Here is a 24,331-nt window from a genome sequence, read left to right as displayed (position 1 = left end):
TTACATGGGATTTTTTTGAGATACTTTTTAATTAACGTTTTGTAAAACTGCAGGAATCATACTTGGATGAAATGCTGAAAAAATCCCTTGAAAAATAGATTTATCCGAAGAATCTCTCATGGAATTTTGGATTTCTGGGAGGATGGATTCTTAATGGAATCCACATAAACATTTGAAGAAATTCTTGCAGGAATTCTTGTAAAAAAACTTTTATGCTATTTTATCTAAACACTCTGGACTAAACCTTTGTGAATTTTCTCGGAAGAAAATTTGTAGAAGTTTTTTAAAGATCTCCATGAGTAACAACTGGAGAATATGGTTTAAGGAATAGTGAAAAATATTTGGAGGAAACTCTAAGATAGTTTGGAAAATAAAATTTAAATGAGGAAATTACTGAAAGTAGTAGTTTTGGAGTTTTCAATGATTTTAGAAGCGAATTTTGTAGAAATACTTCTAAGCATCGTTTGAAAAATCGCTGGAAGAGTTAATGGGAGAATTGGAAGAGAAATCTTTGCAAGAATTTCTGAAGAGAACCCTGTAGGAGAAAGTATCTATCTATATAAATAAAAATGGAATGATGTTTGTATGTCACGAAATGGCTTGAGAACGGGAGGTTGGACTTACATGATTCTTTCACTGATGAATTCATCCATAGCTCCGACGTGTTTGTACGAAGAAAAAATTTAAGAAAATCTTAGGAATAGTGGGCAAAACGGGAGAAAACTAATTTGACATTTTCTACGCGGGACTTGCATAGCGTTTTTCAACAGCCTACTTGATGGCAAGACGAAGTTTGCCGGGACCACTAGTTTCAAATAAAATCACTACCGTCCCCAAGTAACACCGAAAACATAAATCCAAATTTAAAAATACACAGTTTGTCTTACAATGATTGCTAGAAAGTTTTTGAAACATGTCATGTCTCACGTAAGTCGCTATTTTGTTTTGTCAAACCTTTCAATATTGAACTTGAATGGAAATGTTCTACTAAGGCATATAATTTGTTTTGCAATAATAATCTACCATTTCGCTGAAAATGTTCTAATTATGTTTACTATGTTTCAACCATATTATGTTTTATATTTGTCTTCGTATGTTTATCAAAACATGTGTTTGGTTATATGTCTTATTTCGGTTGTTTTAGACATGTACGACAAATAAACAGTCTCAATATGTCCTATTCATGTTACATGTATGTCATAATATATACTCTTTTCAAACGTGTTCTGAATAAACAAATTATGTTTATTTTCAGTCAAATATAAGTTTTTCTAGTTGTCTATAAAACAAATGCAACAAAAGTGACATTTGATACTTTTGATAGCATAGATGATACACTGCCGGCTAAGAAATTCGCCATATGGTGTTCACTGAATACTTTTAAGCAAATGTTTTGAGTAAATTATTATTTTTAAGGTATGCTCTAAATGCCGATTTATCAATTTATATGAATGAATAGAGTGTGGTGGTTGTTTGCCACTGTTTAGTACGAAAAAGGTTCAATGGAATTACCTAACTCGCTTACAGTTGTGTTCATGCAGGGCTTACGTGTTTTTGTGAAAAATTGTAGGAAAAAAATATAAATACTTAGAAAACACTTCATAGTCATTTGGTATAGGAGTTTTCCGTCAACACAATTGTAACATAAAGTTTGCCGGAATAGTTTTTGGTAATAACCTGATTAGACTATTCTATTTCGGGTACAAATCAACAACGGTTCGTGAGATTTGAGAAGCAACTTCCATGCTACAACTTCCATTTATGCTGTCATAGTCAAGTGATTTATCAAACTTATATCACACTGTAAATTTATGATCACACTAGTTGTCCCTGAAAACAATGAAATTTTTGTCTTTTCCCAAAACACTCGTCATGCAGTGTGTCCAAGGGGACCATCTTTAATTTTTGAATTTGATTTTGAATATTTACCATAACGATGAGATTTTTGTTCTGAAGCTTTGAAAAAAGTAATAATAGTTCAGTAAAAGTTCAGTGTATTAGTAGAAAACAAAATGTTATGAACTAATTTGCAAAATGTTATGATTCCTTTTTGGAAATATTTACTTGGCTTGATGTCGAAAAATGTTAATATAAGGGCGAATTGATTTTTTCGAAGTAAAAGTGCATATTTCACCATAATTTTTGATTCGCATATTGATTTAGTGTTAAATAACAGTTATGCAATCAAAAATGAAAGCTTGTCAATGTTTGCACTTTTACATTTTTCATTGTCGACCATCCAATGCATTTCCACTACCAAACGTTCTCAGTATTTTGTTGCGTTAATGGTTTGTTGGACAAAGTATAATACATAATTAATAATTAATAATTATGTATACCTAAACCCATATGATACATAATTTTGACAACAAAAATATGTTGCACAAGCTCCACCTTCTGTGCTTTTCCAGTCATATATAAGTATGAATTCCAGTTTTTTCGCTATGAAACAGAACATTCTCATTAGTCACATTGAAGTCATTGTGATTTATATGAGACATGTTGTGTTACTTGGGTCGTTGGGGGTGACAATGGGTCAAAAAGTGATATGTGCGATTTATTTTTTGAATAACTATCGCAATTTAACTCCAATAAACTTCAAATTTCGTGTGTATGTACTTTGATGGTACTTTAACAACTGTTCAAAAAATGAAAGACAAATATTTATTCACAGCGGCACCACAAGTGAATGAAAAATGACCCAATCTCACCCCATAGAGGGGGTGACATTGGGTCACTGTAATTGAAATAACTTGTTTTTGAGAATATGATTTAAAAACCATTCACAACTGAAAAATATTGACAAAAAACGATGCAAACAAGACAAAAAGATATCTAAGATGTTTCACAAGTATGATAAACCCGCTTAAAAGAAAGTTTATACTGAAAATTGAAGAGCTATGAGAAAAAATATGTAAACCCAACATTTATCGTCAAGTTTACATAAATTTTCTTGATTTTTCCCTCAAATTGTCTTCAAAGTCTCATCCCTATTGCTATAAAGCTCATTCAATTTCCCCAAAGGTGTACTGAAACAGTGATTATTTTAAACCTTCGCAAATAGTTAAATTTTGGTGCAACATTCCACGATCAATAAATTTCAGGCAGAAGTTGACGTCATAATCCCAGTATTTCAGCGATCCAACTCATTTGTACTTCCGTGAGATGTTTCTATAATATGAAAACACTGATAAATAATCAAATTTAGAAAAAAAAACACCTTTTTGATTAAAAATTACGATGTTCCTGCGCACGAAACACAGTTGCTGGTTTGAGAAGTTGTCAAAATGCGTTGTATTCATTGCACGGAATACTCAAGTAGACCTGTTTGATGTTTCAGAGATGCTGTATTTAGAAATAATAAACACATCTTAATGAAAAAAGAAAACAAGCGGCACCGTAAAATGTAAAAAAGTGGACTTGGAATTTCATTTACTATCGTTCTTGCTTGACCCAATTTCACCCCCATTTTCAATGTCTTAGACATCGTACCGAAAAAAATGATTTTTTTGTGGGAAAATCAAACAGATTCCGGAAAATACCTGTGATGTGTAATGAAAAGACTTTCAACATTCTACTAATACAACGATAGAGGCTAGAGTACATGCGTGATACTTTGTACAGGGGAAATTTAATGTTGTAAATTTTATCTAGTTTCAACATGCAAGTTTATTGATGTAGTACACAAAAACTACTATTTCTAAAAATGTATATTGTTATGAATTATGTGTAATAATATGTTCCCTAACATATGAATTATTAATTTTAGTAATATCAGCGTTATTAGCTGAAATATTTCACAAAACATATTTTTCCGTTTTGACCCAATCTCACCCCCTAGCAGTGTCTGCATATTTCAACATACAGTCAACAACGCCGATCCTCAGTAGGCTCCGTCATCGTTGAATTCTTCTTTGTGTGAATGTTTGTTTGACAATACATGCACGAATCTGGTAGAACGTGCATTCAGTTTTTCAATTACTTTTGCTACACTAATTCTCATCCACTACTGACATTCAAATTCAATTTCACTAGTGAAAAAAATCATTTCCGTCAGAATACCCCACAAAACATCCGCAAATTGCAAAAGTTGTATTTTTTTATTAAAAGACAATCATGATTCATCAACTGGAGGCATCACATTGTCGTTTTCTTACACCAGTAATATAAAATTCATTTGTAATTTATTATATTCAATTTTCAATTTCAGTGCCTCTAGGTGAAACTGAATTTTGAAATGACACCAACAGTGGGTGAAACTGAATATGTGCGTGTGTTGCACCCACTCTCTTTCTCGTCGCATTCGCACTCGAAGTCAGATTGGCTTCTTGCTAGCGGAGTTTGTTTTTGTTCGTTTTCGCACTGATCGGGTATCATTCGGCTGAATTTTTACGACACTGCCCCCTAGACCCATTGTCACCCCCATCGACGGTATGATAATTCCTGAAGCTTTTCCTCGGGGAATCTGAGACAAATTTCTTGAAGACAAATCTCTTGAACTCATTATATTCTCTTAAGGTTTATTTGGAGCCTGTACAATTATGCTTCAGAATCCAATGCAAACAAAACAAGGAAAAAATTTTGAATAAAAAAAAAATAAAAATATAAACTTTTTAGAAACTTGCATTGAAATAGAGACCTACTACTAAACCTACTACAAATCCTGTCGTTTGTATCTTTCATTGAATCAAGTTTTGTAATCATGCATATTTAAAAATTTTAATATCTTCTATATTTATATCCTTTTTATGCCAATTTTATTAAACAAATTTAAAATTATTATAATATCTTCTATATTTATATCCTTTTTATGCCAATTTTATTAAACAAATTCTACAAAAATAGGCCAAAAAGCTTTCACTTGAATTTGAACATTTGATCCATTAGCAAGATGTATGTAATATCAAGATTATTGTTAGATGATTCGAAGATTTTGACATAATCAAATCTTGTACTGTACAATTCGATTCGTACACATCAATCCGGTCAGCAGCGCAATTCGCATTAATGTCGCCTGTGGTATATCTACTCTAGCAACTTTTATCTCTAACTCTAATTGTTATCCATTTTGATTCTTTACTGTTATGTCTTAACTTTTTCGGCGCGATTTTATTACTTACAGCCGGGAGAAGTTCTTCGCTATCGCCATATAGATAACATCAACGTGGAATGCCGCACCCCTGTTTGCCCCTCAAATGAGCAGTGAACGTGACGTGGCAAAGCAAGAATACCTTCACGGTGATAGGATTCTGAAAACTGCCTACGCAGTCAAGCTTGCATAAAAAAACACAATCGTCCCCGTTTGTTTGAAATTCTAAAAGATGATTCGCGATTTACGCCCCACTCCACAGCGCCCGTCCAAAGTCCGTCGTCAGTTTGCACACGTCCATCTGCGGAGAGAAAATCAAATTATTTAAATTGCACAACTCTACTGCTGCTGTCGTAGTTAAAGTCTTGACGCCGCTCGTCCCCTCCCGCAGTTGTCGCTGTCAACAATCGAGGATGAAGCAAGGACACTTAATTATACGACTTTGGCATAAACAGTTTTATGGGGATGGAACGCGATGCGACGATGGCCTAAACTATGGGCACATGAAATGGAATTCGCGTGAATGCGTCTTCTTTTTCTTATTTTTTGGCGTTACAGGATGGCACAGAGCCTGCTTCTTAGCTTGTTCTTTCTAGCGTTACGTCCCAACTGGGATAGAATCTGCTTCTCAGCTCTTCCACAGTTATTAAGGGAGAGTTTCCTTTGCCAATTGGGTTGTTTAGAAATGAAAAAATACAGTATTTGTATCTTGATCGAAAGAGCACATTTTTTTAAGTATATTACGATTTCATTGCGTTTGAATATCTCAATTTTTATATTATAACTTTAAATTACCAACCTGCTTGCATGTAAATCACTATTGCATAGCAATGATATCTAGCTCTTTCGTTATAAATTCCAGTGAAGGTATTTGAGCAGACAAAGCCATTTTGAAATACACAATACCGCAACGGGTCACATGGACCCCGGTGTCTCCAGGCTAGAGAAGGACTCGCAGTGTGTGACAGCGCTTCCTGATTAAGGGTGTGCACACTGTCGAATGCTTGAAGCTGCCGCATCACACATTCGACGATCCGAAAGTGGTTCTGCAGTTCGCACACCTCCGAGGGCTACTGATCGTTTTGACGTTAAAAATCCTGAATTGTGTATATTCGAAGACCTATGTTTCAGGGAGCCCTTCCTGCGAACTCATTACTGCAAGCTCAGCTCGCGAGTCCAACTCACCGATTCTGCTCGTAGCAACTCTTGAGACAACGCAAGAGAAAAATTACACTTTTATTAGATTGGACCTCGTTCTTGTTCTTATCTGCTGAACAGCACCATCAGAAACAATGGAACAAACCGAACAACAGAAATAACCCCCTTTACCCGGGGCAGCAAACTGCGAGCAGAAAACTTTTCTCCTCGTTTTCCATCATCATTTTTAGGGTCCTTCTCGTATCTCGCACAACCCAAGCTCCATATATTGCTGCCATGCCCACGGGGACCCCACCACCCATCCCACCCACCGCATTCAGCAGTTGTTGGGAGATCTCGCTCCGAAGACGACTGGGAAAATAATATTATTTACATGGCAAGAATGGGAAACTTTTTCAGTCATACACACAGACGTTCACGAAACGGAATGGAATCGGAACGGACGGACGAACCACTGGTACTGTGCTTCCCGGGGACCGCACAACCTCCGTCTCCACTCACGGCTCGTCTTGGGCCATGTCATCTTGGAGCCTTGAAGCAGGCACCGTTCGCGCGCGTTCATCATTCTGTTGCTGTTTTCAACTCGTAGAAAAGCTCTCACGGTGTATCTCCAGTCTCAATTACTCCTTTTTAATAGTATTATTATCAACATTACGTGCAACCAGTGTTGTGAAAAACTCGATTTCCCATAACTCAGGCTTGAGATTTTTCATGCGTGAGTTGTCAACCACACAACTCAGCAGTAAAAAAATCATGGATGAGTTGGCTCACCTTTTTGACTCATTGTCTCGTATTTCCACAGCTTACTCACAGAGCCGTAGCGTGGCCTCATGGCGCCCTTGGCGAACCGACATTTAGGCGCCCCTCTAAAGCTCAGTTTTTTTCTGTTTTTTCATTATACTGGCTATTATTTGCGAAATTCTTGAAGTCTTTGTTAAGATTGTTCATATAAATCCTCAAGGATCATGATAACGCTATTTATTAAAACTTTGATAAGGAACATTGAATGATCGGTTAAAATTGTGTGAAAACCAGGATAAAAAATACAATACAAAAACAATATAATGTATTGTAACAGTACGATTAAATATATTGGAAATACAATACAGTATATTGTAAAATGGCAATACAATAGGGTCCTAAAGCCCTGTCCCAATTTTAGTGCCAAACGCTGAAGATTAGGTCAACAACACATGTTTACTCAATTTTCTAATGTTTTCCCTTTGTTTAAGTCCAAAAAACATTGTTTTATGTTTTTTTAGATGTTGTCACACCCCTTGGCTTAAACTCAAATTTTGGGTGACTTTTGTTTTCCGTGTCCCTTCCGAAATGTCAGATAAGAACAACCCCAGTGCTAAAACTAAAAGCCATGTGGTGTTTTTGTCGACTAAGCGAACGTCAAACATGATCAAAAGTGTCAAGGTTCATTTGTGGACCCAATTTTAAAATTTAAGTTTAAACATGATATTGACTTCGCAGCACCAATCTGGAGTTCGTCGGTTGGGCTTCCGAAGCGAAGTTTTGAACGAATTAACTGTCATTGCTCTGCCGGCTCAGCTTTTATCTCGACTGTTTTTGAAAAAAGTCCAACATCACGTCGACGGAAGAAGTTTCACCATAACGGAGGATTTGTCAGTTCGAGCGCGCCAAAATCTATCCCATTGAAAATGTGTTGGCGGTGCTTAAGGTGCAACTGTTGCTATCCATAAATGATGATCAATTTTGTAGTTTTAAAGATGTACCGGTTCTACCGGTGGTGAAAAGTATAGAATTTGTATTTTTTATGGATTGTCCCCCAACTTACCGGATATTCATGCCAGCAGTAGCAAAAGAATTTTGATTCCTATAGAAGTAAAGATATTTATCATGGTTGCATTCGTCGTTACAGCTAATTTCAAGTGACTTCTACAAAACTTACTTACTTTTTGATTTTTTTTTTCATCAAACATTTCTTGCTTTCTGAACTTGTTTTGTTTACTTCTTTCAGCCAAGCTACACAAAAATAAAGCAACAGTTGTTTTATGCGAAAATAGGAATTTGACCAAAACTGTAAGGTATAAATCCAATAAAAAACAATACAGTGTTCTGTTATAATAAATTATATTGTTTTTGAATTGTTTATTCAAACAAGAATAACGTTGCTTCGACATTCAATTATAATACGCTGTATTGTATCCAATACGTTATATTGTACATACATGAATGGTTTATTCCATTCACTGAATGGTACGGTTTATCCGGGAAGTCATACATAATATACCAAATTTTATTCTTAAAAGGACTGTCTGATAGCCTGGAGGTTAATACATTTTCTGAAACATTTCCTGTTTATATGGCCAGTGATTAATCTCTAGAAGTTTCTGGGAGCTACCAAATTTTTTCTTTGAAATTTCTATGTACTGCATATTGTCAAAGAATAGCTAGACAATAGGGTCCTAAAGCCCTGTCCCAATTTTAGTGCCAAACGCTTAAGTTTAGGCCAAAACACATGTTTACTCAATTTTTTAATGTTTCTCGTTGGTTTAAGTCTAAAAAACATTTTTTCATGTTTTTGTCACACCCCTTGGCTTGAACTCAAATTTTAGGTATGTTTTGTTTTCCGTGTCCCTTTCGAAATAAATGTCAGTTAGAACAAAGAATCTTTCTTAAAAATCTGTCTAAAACATGTCTGGTGTAACTATAGGTAGGTGGAAATTATGACCAAGATTTTCTAGTAAAAATTAGGTTTATATGAATCCTGCTGTTTTAATGCGATTCATCTCAGAATCCAAATATGACCGACATTTACCCAAATCATCGTTTAAAACGCATTTTACGGAAGAAATAGTAAACTAACGATCCAAATTTTCTTATTGCATGCTTTCGGTTAGTGCACAAAACGCTAAAATAAAAATTTTGCTTTTGTTTGTAGCTTATTTCTGAAGATTTGTATCTTCAAAGTTTTGATCCAATATATAAGTTATATGATAAGCTGCTCAACCTTAATTTCGAATTGGTTGTCCATAATCTTTGTGTTTTCTAGATAATGATTTTTGGGTGAAGTAATCTACAAATCATTTCTCTAGCATTAGACAGTTTTTTGTTATTGAACATATTGATAAGCCTGATATTTCTCACAGTAGATTTAAATAACCTTACCAATTTTTCAGCATCTTGCTTTCAATATATACAGTGGAGATTCGCTCGTTGTGTGTCCGCTACATGGAATGACTCGATGGTTGGATGTTCGCTGGTTGAAAAAAATTCCAACTAAAAAGCACTCGAATGTCAGGAGAAGATGTCAAACTAACTTTGACGTCTGACTACCGACTACATTGAAATCTCCATATATAAAACAAACGTGTATGTATATGTGCGTTTCGTGACGATTTGCGTTACGAATGCGTTAGTCTGGAGCATTTTCACCAGCTGTCAGTCGTTCCAACTAACGGGTCGGATTCGTTAGATGGAAGGCAGTCGTGTTCCAACCAGCGAATCCCCGCTGTATTTCAATAGCTATTCAAAGCTATTATATGGCTAATTTAGGGTATGTTAGCAGTATATTAGCACGGAAGGTGAATTAAAGTGCTATATGATTACTTGGGTATAGCGTCCTTAAATATGTATCTTTCAAAATTTCACCAAGAAGGTATGTCACGCATTTCGGCGCCCCCTAATGGCTAGCGCCCTTGGCGGGTGCCAACCTGGCCAACCACACGCTACGGCACTGCTTACTCACACACGGCAATAATTTCTTGGTAAAATTATAGTAATCCTTTCCAACGTAAATAACAACATTCGGATTTCACGAGTTTTTGACGGGTTTTGCGACTGAATCATTTTTTACGGTTTGAGTTGATTGAGTGATTTTACAACAAAATCTCAAGCGTGAGATTTGCGAAGCCCCCCCACCCCACCCCAACCCCCCTCAGAGAGTCGGAAGTGCAACTTTGACCATGCATATTGCATTGAAGCGACTTTCAAAACAAAATCAGCGATGGAATTGGGCACTATACAAGATTGATAATCATTTTTGGGTTTTTGAAATACAGTCAACCCTCCATGAGTCGATATTGAAGGGACATGGAAATATCGAGTCATAGAACAGCAATGCTATGGAAAGCCGTTTGAGGGGCCCATTATAGTAACCATTAAATTAGAGTTTTAGTATGGTTCCATAAGTTGATATCGAGTAATGGAACATCGACTCATGGAGGTTTAACTGTAGATGTGTATACCCAAAGTTACTAAGGAAAAGGTACTTCCTAGTTTTTTTTAAAAACGCATTTTTCCACAAATTAAGCAAATAAACAAAATTTAAAGTGATTAGCGATTTTCAACATTAAATTGTTTGTTTGAGTCTTGTGAACACATTTGAGCAGAAATTGAAATTTTTATTGCACTCAAAATTTCTTTCACTTAAAATATAACGATTTTTATTTAGGACCTGTTTGCCTGTTACTCAGTACGATGCCATATAGTTTATTCAACGTGAAATTTAATGTAAAATTCAAGTGAACATGTTTGAGTAAAAAAATAATTTCCGAAAATACTCAAAATTTATTTTACCCAGAAAACAACACAAAAACGTATTTCCTTAGCTTTTGGTATGAGTTTAATTGCAAAAGTCAATTGAATATTTTAGAGAAGAAAAATATTTTTGACTACACTTCTTTCTGGCGTTACGTCCCAACTGGGACAAAGCCTGCTCCTCAGGCTCTTATGAGCACTTCCACAGCTATTTACTGAGAGCTCTTCTTGCCGATTGACCATTTTTGCATGTGTATATCCCTTTCGGGACGGACCATATTTGAGTGATTATTTCGAAATTTACCTTATAAACTCATCATCTCGTAGAACAAAACATTCTTTATTTTGGCTATTCTATCACTCCATGAACTTTTTAGGGTCAAATTCAGAGGTCCGTCCCCAAGGCGGTCGATATTCGAAAAAAAATTTTTTTTTTTATTTTTTTAGAAAGTTGTTCAAGTCATGCCTTTTTAAAAAAATTTGGACCCGTATTTTTTTAGTTCGTCATTAGGGTGCTCTTTCGTAAGGTAGGGTGACCCAAAAATTCAGAAATAATTATGTTTTTTTAATGCACATTGAAATTTTAAAAAAATAATGTACTCTAATTAACATGATTTTTTTTATAAATGGAACGAGAACAATGTACGAGAGATAAAAATACTTCATATTCTCTCTAAGATTCAAAGCATCACGAGACGATGACGTTTATCGAGATTATTCAAGAACTAGTCTACGTCATATAAAAATGGGTAAACATACATGTGTGAATAACTTGAAAATTAATTGGCCCAATCAAATCGTCTTTGTTTTGCTATGTTTGTTTATATCCTCCTAAATTATGTGGGATTTTTCCTCAAAAATAATTATGCAATAAAAATTAAAATTGAAAATAATAATAAACCTTCGAATTGTTTAGTGGAATACCTATAAATAAATGAAAACCGAATTGAGAACTATATCAGTTTATTCCACTACAGTTTGTATCCTTTGACAGTTACGCATAATTCGACCTCCACTATAAGGCCGTTGTCAGAGTCGTGTACTAGACTCGAAAATTAAATTATTTTTAGAGACTTCCTCCAACCTCTTTCACTCACTTTACCTAACATATACACTATCACTTTTGAAATCACATAGCCCTCCTTCAAATGATGCTTGAACGATGTTTTTGTTAAGGTTGGTAACATGGAAATAATTTATTTTAAATAACTGGAATCATTCATTTTATTCCTAGAGCTAAAATGGAAACGTCAAAATATTCAGTCTGCGTAAGCAGCTTTCCTAAAAATTAATGTAAATTTACATCACATGTGCCCGACAGCTTGGACGTTTTTAAGTGCAAATAATTATCATAAAGTTTCTTCTTTTTCTTTCTGACGCTAAAGAAGCCTGCTTCTCAACTTCTCATGAGCACTTCCACAGATATTAACTAACAGCTCTCTTTGTCAATCGACCAATGTTGCATGTGTATATCGTGTGACAGGTACGATCATACTCTACGCTCAGGGAAGTCGAGAAAATTCCCTTTACGAAAAGATGCTCGACCGGCTGGACTCTAACCTACGACCCTCAGCATGATCTTGCTTAGTATCTGCGTGTATACCGTTATGGCTATCTGGCTCCCAATATCAAATTTACTTTATTTTATTTTTTACATCGAACTACGTTTACGACCTACATAGCTTTTAAAGGGAGGCGAGGAACATGGGCGTAGTCAGGTTTTTTTTTTGTTTATCAGGGGGAGAAAAGCGGCCGTCACAATTTCATTCTCAAATTTCACGCCAAAGGATCCCTTTGATCGGCAATTTTGCTCTGGCCTGTAAGACAACCGGCATCAATCTGAATCTTAGTTCTACCTAACCGTTGAATTATCTTAGCATTTTTCTTAAGACACCGCAATTCCTAAGAAAAAATCAATCAAAAATTTCTTTAGGTTCTTTTTTCCAGAATTTCTTTTAAAATTAAATCTAAAAAAATTGTTTCCAGTATGAAAATTTAAAAATAATATTTTAAGAAACTTTCTTTAGTTTGCGATTTCTTTGTGTTCTTAGAGGTATTCATAAATGACATTCGATAACGTCGTGAATAAATATCTGAAATTATTTCCATACCTATGGGATGATTAAATGCTTGAAAAAGATCTTCGTGAAATTCCTGGTCGAATTAATTAAAAATCGCGTGAGATGATTCCAGTAAGAATCCTTCATAATCTTAACAATTTTGCAAAAAAATAGCAGTGAAATTAGAGGAATTTTTGAAGGAATCTCTAAGGCAGTTTTAAGAGGAGTTTTTGAAACTATTGATGAGTCCTAGGCCAAACTACATTAAGAATACTGTGAGCAAATTTCATCAAAATGTAGTTTTGAAGGGATACTTTCAAGAGCTTATAGAGTTATTCAAGGCAGAAAACCAATAAAACATTAGGAGCAAATTTTAAAGGAAATCTTCGAGATATTACTTAAAAAAAAACCTGAAAGAATGTAACAAAATGTGACCAATGAGTTAAATTTCCAGTACAAACGGTTACCTGGTTCTCTAGATATGTGCTCCTGAAAATTCGAGGTTTGGCTTCGATGCATCTTAACCTTTAGGGAAATTTTTAGAGGAATTCATGAATGAACCTACATACCAAATTTCTTTTTCGTGAACTCGGCTGTGTTTTTCGGTTTTTCATTTTTAACAAATAATTGCCAGGTTGCCAAGTAACGAAGCACGATTTACTGATACTCGAGAATGTATGTAATTCGTTTGTCGACTACTCAGCTGTTCATATCTCCATTGCGGACTGTTGATAAAACCTTCGAACAATGTCTGGCAAGATGTTTTCAAAAAGTCTGATGTTTGGTAGACTTTTTAAGTTTTATAATCTACCATGACGTAACTACTTCATAAATACGAGTGCTGAAGACAATCTTTGAAGAATTCAAACACAAGATTAATTCTCATAGTAAAATTGTTCTTTTGTACAGAGGGAAGGAGGATTGCCATTGCCCCCTCTGGCTACGCCCATGTGTGCATGACATCGAACATCGTCATCAGTATTAATGTAAACGGGTACTACATGACGAAGACAATTTTTGGATATATTCAAGATAGGCTGACAAAATCGGGTCAAAAAGCTGACAAAATCGGGTCAAAAAGCTGACAAAATCGGGGGCAGACAAAATCGTGTCAGTACTGTATTAGTTTTTAGTAGTGTGTAGGATTGAAAGAACTATGACGGATAACTTACATATAACAGGGAATTCAAAAACCCTTTTGAAAAGGATTGACAAAATCAGGTCAATAATCATATTAAAGAATGAATTTGATTTTTGAAATTGTTACATAAATATATTCCAGCTTATTTAAAAATTACATAGAACAATAAATTTTTTTAATGTATTTAAATATTTGGAAACTTCCAGATTTGAAAATAAAACCACTGACAATGATTCTAAAAAGGCAATACAGAAGACAGCTGCAAACAGTAGACTTTTTGATTTTCCATGAGCTTTTAAAGTTTCGCAATCGGTGTGACCGTTAGATTACTAAGGAAAATGTAAAGCTCGACCATACTCGTAAGTTTCGTTTTCCCTTTCGTTTCGGTTGCATGTACATTTTTAGCTGTCAATCCTACCGTGGAAAGTTTCCTGGAAAGCATTATGTACGATTATGGCCTTTAAAGGAAGCATCACACGAATCAACGGACTAGCATGCAACGCCAAATGGCACAATCGTAATACGTATCTGACGAAAAAAATACTGCAGCGAGAATTGAACCTAAACTTCTTTGATCGATACTGCTAGTTACTTTGCAACACTATACGCACGGAAATAAAGTATAGATTTTTATTTTTAATATATCAGCTTATCTAAGTCTCAAAATTCCAGATTTAGACAATATATTTTTAAACGTAAAAGAAATGAAACGATATTTTTTATATGAGCGGATAATCTAGACTCCATAACTTCACACATTGTTTAATAGTTAAGTGGACTATTTCAAACGCATTTCATACACCATAAACAACATATTCGCGAGTAATACCAGCAGGGGCCTTCCTTAGCCGAGTGGTTAGAGTCTACGACTGAAAAGCAAAGCCATGCTGAAGGTGTCTGGGTTCGATTCCCGGTCAGTCCAGGATCTTTTCGTAATGGAAATTTCTTTGACTTCCCTGGGCATAGAGTTTCATCGTACTTGCCAAATAATATACGAATGTGAAAATGGCAACTTTGGAAATGGAAGCTCTCAGGTAATAACTATGGAAGTGCTCATTGAACACTAAGCTGAGAAGCAGGCTCTGTCCCAGTGTGGATGTAATGCCAAGAAGAAGAAGAAGACTAGCATGGGCTGCATACATCAATGGTATGCCATTTAAAGGACTCTGTGGTTCGGAAGCAAATAGTAAGTAAAGGTTTTCAGCTTCAGTTGTCAAATTTCATAAATATTATGGCAGATATTGAACCGGCATACATTGTAGAACACCAAAATGGATTATCGCGTCAACATGGTATTGATCGATTATCAAAGCAAGGGGAAATTCAAAAATTACGTCCATTGTTTTTAAGTCAATCTAAATCCTCCCCATGTCCACTATCACGCTTTTGCCCACATGCGCTGTCGCACTTTCATACACCTCTACTCCCCTAAATGAATGACGTAATTTTTGAACGTTCCCCTAAACTTTTACTTTGTCTTAAACTTTGCTAAAGGAGATTTAAAACATTAAATGTGATTCCCAATCTATTTCAAATATGGACAATAAAAAATAAAAGTTTTTAAACCAAAGCTATGAGTTTCTGTTACATAGTTTTCGAACGGTACATCATCCTTATGATTCGTATGAAATCACTCATTCATGTTTTAATGCAATATTATGCACTATTGTGGACATTAGAACCAGATTCAGCCACTTAATTCGATCAAAATACTGAAAATGAAAATTGGTAGTCTACAACGAAGATCGACCGGGTAAGTGCCGGCACCAGCACAATTGTGCTGGTCCCACTTTGTCCCTCCAGAAATATTTGCTGTGTGAATCGATTCTCATTTGGTCTTCACCATTTCAAAGAATGACTCTTTCACTCTCGATTCGTATTTGTGCATACCTAGAAATAACGAATAGTTGAAAAGTTGCGACAGATAAAACTTTTTCAATTCTTACGGTGTTTGTTTACTTTTTGTTTACCCTGAGCTGGTGTTTTCTAAACATGATGTAAACAAAAGCTATTGTGCTTGACTACAAGTATCAATGATAATTCAATAATCGAAATCGAAAAAGTTTAGTAAAACAATGATTTATTGGCTGAAATAGTCATTCGATGTCAAGGGTGCCGAACAGCACAATTGTGCTGGTTCGTCCCGAAAGGGATATCGTGTGGCAGATACTCTGTGTCCTGGGAATCGAGAAAATTTACGAAAAGAAAAGATCCTCGACCAGCGGGATTCGAACCAACGACTCTCAGCTGCGAGTTTACCGCTACGGCTATCTGGGCCCCAAGTTTTTGACTACACTCAAAATTGTTTTTACCAACAAAACTTCCTATGTCCTTCCTATTTATTTCCTATGTCTGTTAGTCTGTAAATAAAAACTCTGTAGTTTTTCCATCATGAAATTACTTTTAGAAGTCAACTGAACATGTTGGAGCAGAAATATAAATTTTCGATAAAACTCAAACTTTTTTTAACCTAAAATACGAGGAAAACCCCTACTCTTTGGACCCGTCACTGTAACTCAAAATTCAATGTTATGACATGTAGGTTTTTGGCGTTAAATTGATTGTGAAAGACAATTGTGAAAACAATAAATTTCCGACAACACAAAAAAACGGATTTTTTCTTAGCTTTTTTGTCTGTAAATCAAAAAATGAAGACGATAATGCGTAGTTTCCCAGTTAACACAAACTCGTATACGATAATGTATAAGAGTACAAAAGTGGAGGCGATATACACGCATGTGCCATTAGGCTGCATGCAAAATGTACGTATATCGCCTCCAAATTTGTACCCTTATATCGTATCATATACAATCATGTGTTTGCTGGGTTTTCCGTAATTGATTTGCATGTAGAAGTCAATTGAACATATTTGAGTAGAAAAAGAAAGTTTTGATTGTCGAGTCGTACATTTATCCAACGAGGCTTGCCGGATTGAACAATTCCGACAAGTGCTGCGAAAATCGAGTGCTGCAACGAGTTGCGTACAAATTTTTTTGCCATTTCGAAGAAGTCCACTTGAGGGTACCTGAAACCATATCGGAATGCATTCACCATTATTACACAATTTCGGAAAAAAATGTTGTGTAATGAATTATTATGCAAATCAAGTAAACTCAAAAAGTATGGTGCATCGAGATTTCTCAGATATATTGTGCTGCATTAAAATCCGGACGGGACCAATATCCGGACACTTATATAAAAATCATGGTTTTCACTGTTATTTAATTTCAATATAATATAAATTCTATATCTGTCTGATAATGTGATTTATAAGGTCTCATATTTCCTTTAAAATCAATCTAGTAATCCTTGTAGAAAATAATAAAAATGACAAGCTTGTCCCCCTTTGGCTGTTTGTTTACATTTTTTACAATCATTCACCTCGAGATGGCTGCCCAAAAACGATCATAGTGGAGAGACAAAAACAGTCAAGTGTGTTAACTGTTGGCAGCGCAACGCCTGATGGTATTCGCTCTAACGAAGGTACGGTGCTGCTATCTGGAAAAAGTTTACTCTATGCGTGAAGCGTCGAAAATATAACCCGGCAAGGTATAGGAAGTGAAATTTCAAATGCTTATATAAAATTAATTATAGTAGCTATTTAAATTCTTTTCAGTACATGTTGATAGACTATTGATGGGCTACATTAAAGACACATAATTTTGATTTTTACATTTTTTCCTCAATATTCTGCGGATTTTATAGCTTATCATAAATCTAACCCCGTGCACTTAACAGAATTTAATTAAATTTAGTTTTGAATTTTTTAGAAGCATTTGAAAATTGACTTCCTATGCTTTGCCATGTAAAGAAATCGGAGCTTCACGCATAGGGTCAACTGTGGTAATTGCCTCCGTCATCGCGAATTGATGCTGCTGCTGCTTTGTGTTTTGGTTGACTGGCAGAATCGATGAACTGTGGTGAATAGTGGTCACAGTTCCCAAACCTGGAGACGGCAAAGCAGAATTGCCCATTGCACGATGACGTCATCAGAAAATCGCTCTTTTTCCTTCCTTCGGGAAACCTGAAAACAACGGTGCCAGTACCTGTCAAAGTTGACAGGTACTGGCACCATTGTTTTCAAGTTTTGTTGGAGAGCGAAAGAGAGAGAATTTCGCCTTGAAATGCATAATTCCAGGTTTAGCGCATCGACGCTGGATGTTTTGCGACTACCATCCCAAATGAGGCAACGAACTGCGACTTTTTGGATTAACCAGATCATGAAGTGTCGCACGCTGGAAATCACATGCGTCGGTGGCTGATGACGCAGTTGACGACGGTGAGGATCGTCGGAGGCTTCACACGTGGCCTGTCCACGTGTTAATAGAAACTGCTGGCGGCCGCTCTTTCGGAACGGTTTGTTCCCTTCCGACTTTCCCCTCAAACCGGGAATTTTGAACGCTGAAGCGTGGGGTCGAGAGTAGCGTTTGGCTGGTTGATGCGGCGTGCCAAGATTGGGCCGTGGATCGCTAGATGCAGATCCTGGATAAAAAGGCGTCGAACGGCTGTTCGACGCATTAACAGAAATTCTCCACACAACAAGAAATCACAATTGGGTCCTAAAATTTTTAATGAAATATTGTTTTTACTTAATAACACGAAAGAGCATGTTACTGCAACTACTTTAGCAATGTTTCCCGCTTAAATAACGGCTAAATCATGTTTAAACTTTAATTTAAAAATTGGTCCATAAATGAACCTTGACACTTTTGATCATGTTTAACGTTCGCTTACACACTTAGAAAATATCACCGACTCCGGTAATTTTTTTTTACCGAAATATAAACCGCTGAGCGCTCAGTAATGCTTTCGGTAAAGTTAAGAATTACCGAACGATCAGTAATTTAAATCAAAACGCAGCTGTCAAAATATAACAATCTGTTCGTTAACGATTACCGAGCAAATTGTAAAATTAATTACCGAACGTATTGTTGATATCAGTATGCAGTCAGTATTTCCTTCCAGATGTTTAAAAAAAATAACAAAGAAAATTCATGTTGATGGTAAATGAAACAAATTGATTTATTTTGGGTGTTCATATTCGTCTTCACTTCATGAATAAAATAAGTACATTATTCTACAGTCTGAAGTTCAGAAATGCAGTCTGAAATGCATGAAGAATGCTTGATCGAACGTTGTAATCCGAGACGTGAACTGGTAATTGTATCCAACAACGAAACAGCAAATTCCAACCTAAAAAACAGCTCTTTAATAAACACTCTCATTCTTGTTTACGGCGGATACCACTTTCGATCGAATCCTATTCGTTCGAATCCACGGTCCATTTGATTTTGCTGGCGTAAACGGGAATGCAAAACGGTTTTCGATCGAAAGAGCATTCGAACGTAAACAAGAATAGGGGTGAAAATTGACATGAAAATATAAAACTATAAATGAACTTTAACACTTCACTTTTTGCAAAAAAAAATAAAATACTAAAATCACTAAGGTGAGCAAATACCTTTAAACTCTAATATGTGTTGCTTATCTTGACAGATAGGCCTATTTCGTCTGCGACTTACAGACTTCTTCAGTGTCGAGTGCTCGACACAAATTACAAACCATTGTTGCGCTAGTACTGAACTACTGTAAAAGTTTACAGTCTACAGTAAATCTGAACGATTTACAATTTTTCGGTAAATGTAATAACGACTTCGGTAATAAAAAGATAAATATGTTTATGATTTTCCTATTTTTTCATTTTTTTTTCGGTAAAGCTCGTTAGCGATACCGAAACTTCAGTTCGTTTTTCATTTACAGAGCGTTTTCGGTAAGAATGTTTACCGAACAACGAAATAAAAAACTGTGTAGTCGACAAAAACACCACAGGGGTTTTTAGTTTTTACACTGGGGTTGTTCCTGTCTGACATTTCGGAAGAGACATGGAAAACAAAATACACCGATATTTTGAGTTTAAGCCAAAGGGTGTGACAAAATCTAAAAAAAAAAAATAAAAAATGTTTTTTGGGCTTAAACAATCGGAAAACATTAGAAAATTGAGTAAACATGTGTTTTTGACTTGTGCTTAAGCGTTTGGCACTAAAATTGGGACAGGGCTTTAGGATCCTATTACCTTCCTTAATTCACAATTGCAAGAACATGAGCATGAGCATTGATGACCGTACAATTCGTCGTTGTAATTGCACAAGGAACCAACAGATGTAGCTTGGGAGTAGCTTACCATTCTTATTTTTCTTGGCATTAACTGGGACAGACCCGACTTGATTCACATTACAAGATTATACCACATTTCTATCAACAGCTGTTCAAAATAACAGAAGTTGATATGATTTTGTTACCAAGATGGCTTTGTTCTTAACCTGTTATATTTTTTGTAAAACAATTATAACATCATTTGTTATATTTTCGACATTGCATTTGAAAGTTTGTTGTTAATTACATTCGAACTTATGCATTCGAACAGAATTTGCAATATTTTTGTTATTATGTAACATCTTTGGAACACATTCTGTAATAATTTTGTTATCATTATAATAGGATTTGTCATGTTTTTGTTTTATTTGGTGCGAGTTTTGATAGAATTTCTGTTATTTTAACTACTAACGGTACATGTTTTATAACAAGTGGTGATATAAAAAAAATCCTATGAGGGGAACCCACTATGTAATAATCTTGTTTCTTCCGTCTGGTCGGGGAGCCGGCTACTCACCTTAGCGTTCTTATGAGCACTTTCACAGTTATTAACTGAGAGCTTTCTTTGCTGGAAAGTCAAGAAAATTTCCTTACGAAAAGATCCTAGACCGACCGGGAATCGAACCCAGAAACCTTCAGCATGGCTTTGCTTTGAAGCAATGGACTCTAACCACTCGGCAAAAGAAGGCCTCAGTAACTTTTTTTCAAATCATCATTTTGCAACTTGTTGCATAAATAACTATTACAAGTTTTCTTATACAGCTATTCATTAAAAAATGCACTTCCCTAAGTTTCAGCGTTTTTCATAGTGAAATTTCAAATGAAATGAACAAAGATCAATTTTAAGTTGAATTTTCTATGCTGTATTTATTTGTTATGGTTAAAATTTGGATTAACTTAGCGTTCCTGCACAATGGTGTCTGCCACATTTTACTAGACTTTTCATTTGGACTTGCCAGACATCTTCCAAAATATAGTGGCCATCCTGGTTACTAGCCACAGGTTATTATCATTGGTAACAGAATGAAGGCTTTCCGTTCCAATGACGGGTGATATCTAGTAATATCGAAAAACTAAACATTACAATAGTAATATCGAAAAAGTAATAAGCATGAGCATGAGCATGATTGACCGCCAGCAGTTGCTACTCCGTTATTGCAAGAACAGCTCTACTTACACAGAGAACCAACAGACACTACTCGGGATCAGTAGCATCTTCAATGTGTAAGTACTAGTGCTCTCATTATTATAACAAACAATACCGGCGCCGGCTGCGTCCGAATGCAGGACAATTTGGGAATGGGAGGGAAATGTTGAAGTGTTACTTGCTTTACATAAACCGAGGAGTCCTCTGCACTTCCACAAGAAAACACTGGGAGTATATGGCGATAAATATATGATTCGAAATGAATACGTGAGCATATACACGAATGACCGACACTGATAGTGCGGTTACTATGCAAACCGGACACGATACTGATTTCGTTGCTCGCTCGACAGGAGCATACAACAGGTTCAACGTATCAAACTCTACTGACGTGTCTTTTTGTTTTTCACCGGCGCATTTCGTGTTTTCTTCCGCGCAACGCAAATCGGACACAATGGATCCGGATTCCGCCGCTCGCCCACAAGGAGCATGCAACAGATTCAACGGATCCAACACTACTGACGCGTTTGTTTTTTTTTTTTCACCGGCACACTTCATTTCTTCTTCCGCGAAACGCAAATCGGACACTATGGATCCGGATTCCGTCGCTCGCCCACAAGGAGCATGCAACAGATTCAACGGATCCAACACCACTCCAATAGTAATATCGAAAAACTAAACATTACATATAGGAAGACTCACGGCTTCGGCACCATTCGACCATTATCGGCAATCAATTTTCAAACGTCAAATACACAGTATTTTTCAATCAAAACACATCAATGAAAACATTCAGATGAATCTTTGTTCTGCCCGCTTCCCACTGACGAGATTTCCGAGACTAAACAAACAATATCGCCAGAGATGTCATCAATTCAAATGAACACGCCTCAAAATGCGGCTGATTTGGAGCTGCCGAAGAGATTCACTAGCAGATCTTATGGGAAAGTTGCCGAAAAGAATGAGGTTGCCGACAATAGTCACACTGATAAGAGCTGTTCGCAGCGTTGTAAAAACGTTTCCAAAAGCATTTTGACAGTCTGTCGGTGCGAATCGATAGAGGATTGAGCAAGGCATAAATGTAAACAGACAAACACGGAATTTGTCTGCTGATGTGCGAGAAAATTACAAAAGAAGCGCGGCATCGGCTTAGACTGCCGAGAATACGTAAGTTCCCCTACTTAGAAATTAAGTGGACAAATTGACGTGGAATTTGCGAAAAAGTTATACGTCTTCTCGGTAAAAATCGAACTCACGACTCCCTGTTTACTCGACAGGGCTCTTTACCCCAACACCACGTGAGGACTCATGGACGCATCTGATTTGCACCTTTCTTTATTTTTTTGCGATTCTTCTGAGTTTCACCGTCCTCGGCATCTTTTGTTATATGTATTTTGTCGAGATTGACCAAATAGCTCCTTTTTTAATTGCTTGTTCTAAGTACCAAGACTAGTCTAATCTTACACCTTTTTGATCTGCACCACTTTTCGGGAAGACGAGTCATCCGGGGAAATGGTATTCGAGGAAACGTCATTCGGGAAAAAGTAGCACAATAAAATCAACCTTCAACAGACTTTTATGTTCCTCTACTGTTCACTATGTTGGTGAAGAAGTTTGCTAATTGTAAGTGCTTTCAGCGAAACCTTGAAGAAGCTCATTACATTACACCCGCACATCAAGTCAAACGAAATCGTTGGATTGACGAATTTCCTCGCATAAAACGATATTTTCTGAGTTCATCAGTGCATTTTGTTTTTTCTTCCACGTTCAAAGTAGGTCGAATCATTCCATAGCAGCTGTCAAATCAACTTTGTTATCATTAATTAAGTTGCATACGCTTACAGATTAATTCGCAATACAATCTATGGGGCCCTGCACAAAAATCTTTCTCTCTCTGTCATCCTTTCACAAAATTTGTAAACAACAAGGCCAGTAACGTCAAAATCCCATGCAAAATCAATACAGTGCAGAGCCCCATACATTTGAATTGAATCTATGACAAAAGGTCGAAAGAACAGAAGGTCGAAAGACAACAGGTCGAAAAACAAAAGGTCGAAAGACAAGAGGAGGAAAGGACAAAAGGTCAAAGAACAAAAATGAAGGGACAAAACGTCGAAAATCTTTTTTCAAAGAAGGAAAAATTTCCCACCACGGAAATCATTTTCGACCTTTTGTCTTTCCGACCTTTTGTCCATAAACCCATTTGAATTATGTGTAAATTTTCATGTAAATTCATCATCATACACATACATCGCCTCCTTTTTTGTGCGTATGAGGCCTTTTGACAACATCTTATACGGAATCTTTACGTATTTAATCATCGTATAAAACAAAAAGTGATTTCGTTATACGTGCATTCAGGTTGTCTGGGGAACACCGTGCACCATTACAGTAGGCAGCCTCAGCCAGAGAAAGTTTTGCACACCCACACCAGCATGTTTCTGCACACGCGAGTTTCCCTCGAATATATTTCTTTTCCATCTCCGTCGTTGGTGGGTGGGTACGAACCTTCACCCTTTCGTATCGTGTCGCCGTCGTCTTTTTTGATGCCGTGTGGGCCAGAGGTGGGGTTGGCTGTGACAGGGTGGGTTTTTTGCAAGTCCCGTCTTATCTCGTAGTACATGTGTCATAGAAATATAGCAGCCAGGGTGTTTGCGAATTCCGCTCGTTTCTTCCACGGTTCGGCGTCGTCTCCTACCACTCCCACTCCCACACACAATGTCTCCTATATACACGTATATTTCCTTTACCCTCATGCTCTATATGGTTTATCAAACCGTTTTCTCGTGCGATTTTCTTTTTTTTTTTATTCCTGTTGCTGTGAAAATTTCTCCTCGTTCTCGTTTGGGGGAGAAATGGCAAATAAGAAATGCGCACATTTCACTTGCATTCCCATTCGTTGCTCTGTGACTTTGGTTGGTTGGTCGTTTCGTTCGTTCGGTCGTTCGAATCGAAGCTCTATACGAGAAAGTTTTATGTATTCACGTCACATTCGGGAAACGGGTGTACATTAAAAATAAGAAAAATGGCACACATTCCTCCTTGTCATGTGCCACTGTGAAGGTTTTCTTTTT

This window comes from Aedes aegypti, chromosome 3, assembly GCF_002204515.2.
Source record: "Aedes aegypti strain LVP_AGWG chromosome 3, AaegL5.0 Primary Assembly, whole genome shotgun sequence".
In the NCBI taxonomy this organism is placed as follows: Eukaryota; Metazoa; Arthropoda; class Insecta; order Diptera; family Culicidae; genus Aedes; species Aedes aegypti.
This window is presented reverse-complemented; position numbering follows the sequence as displayed.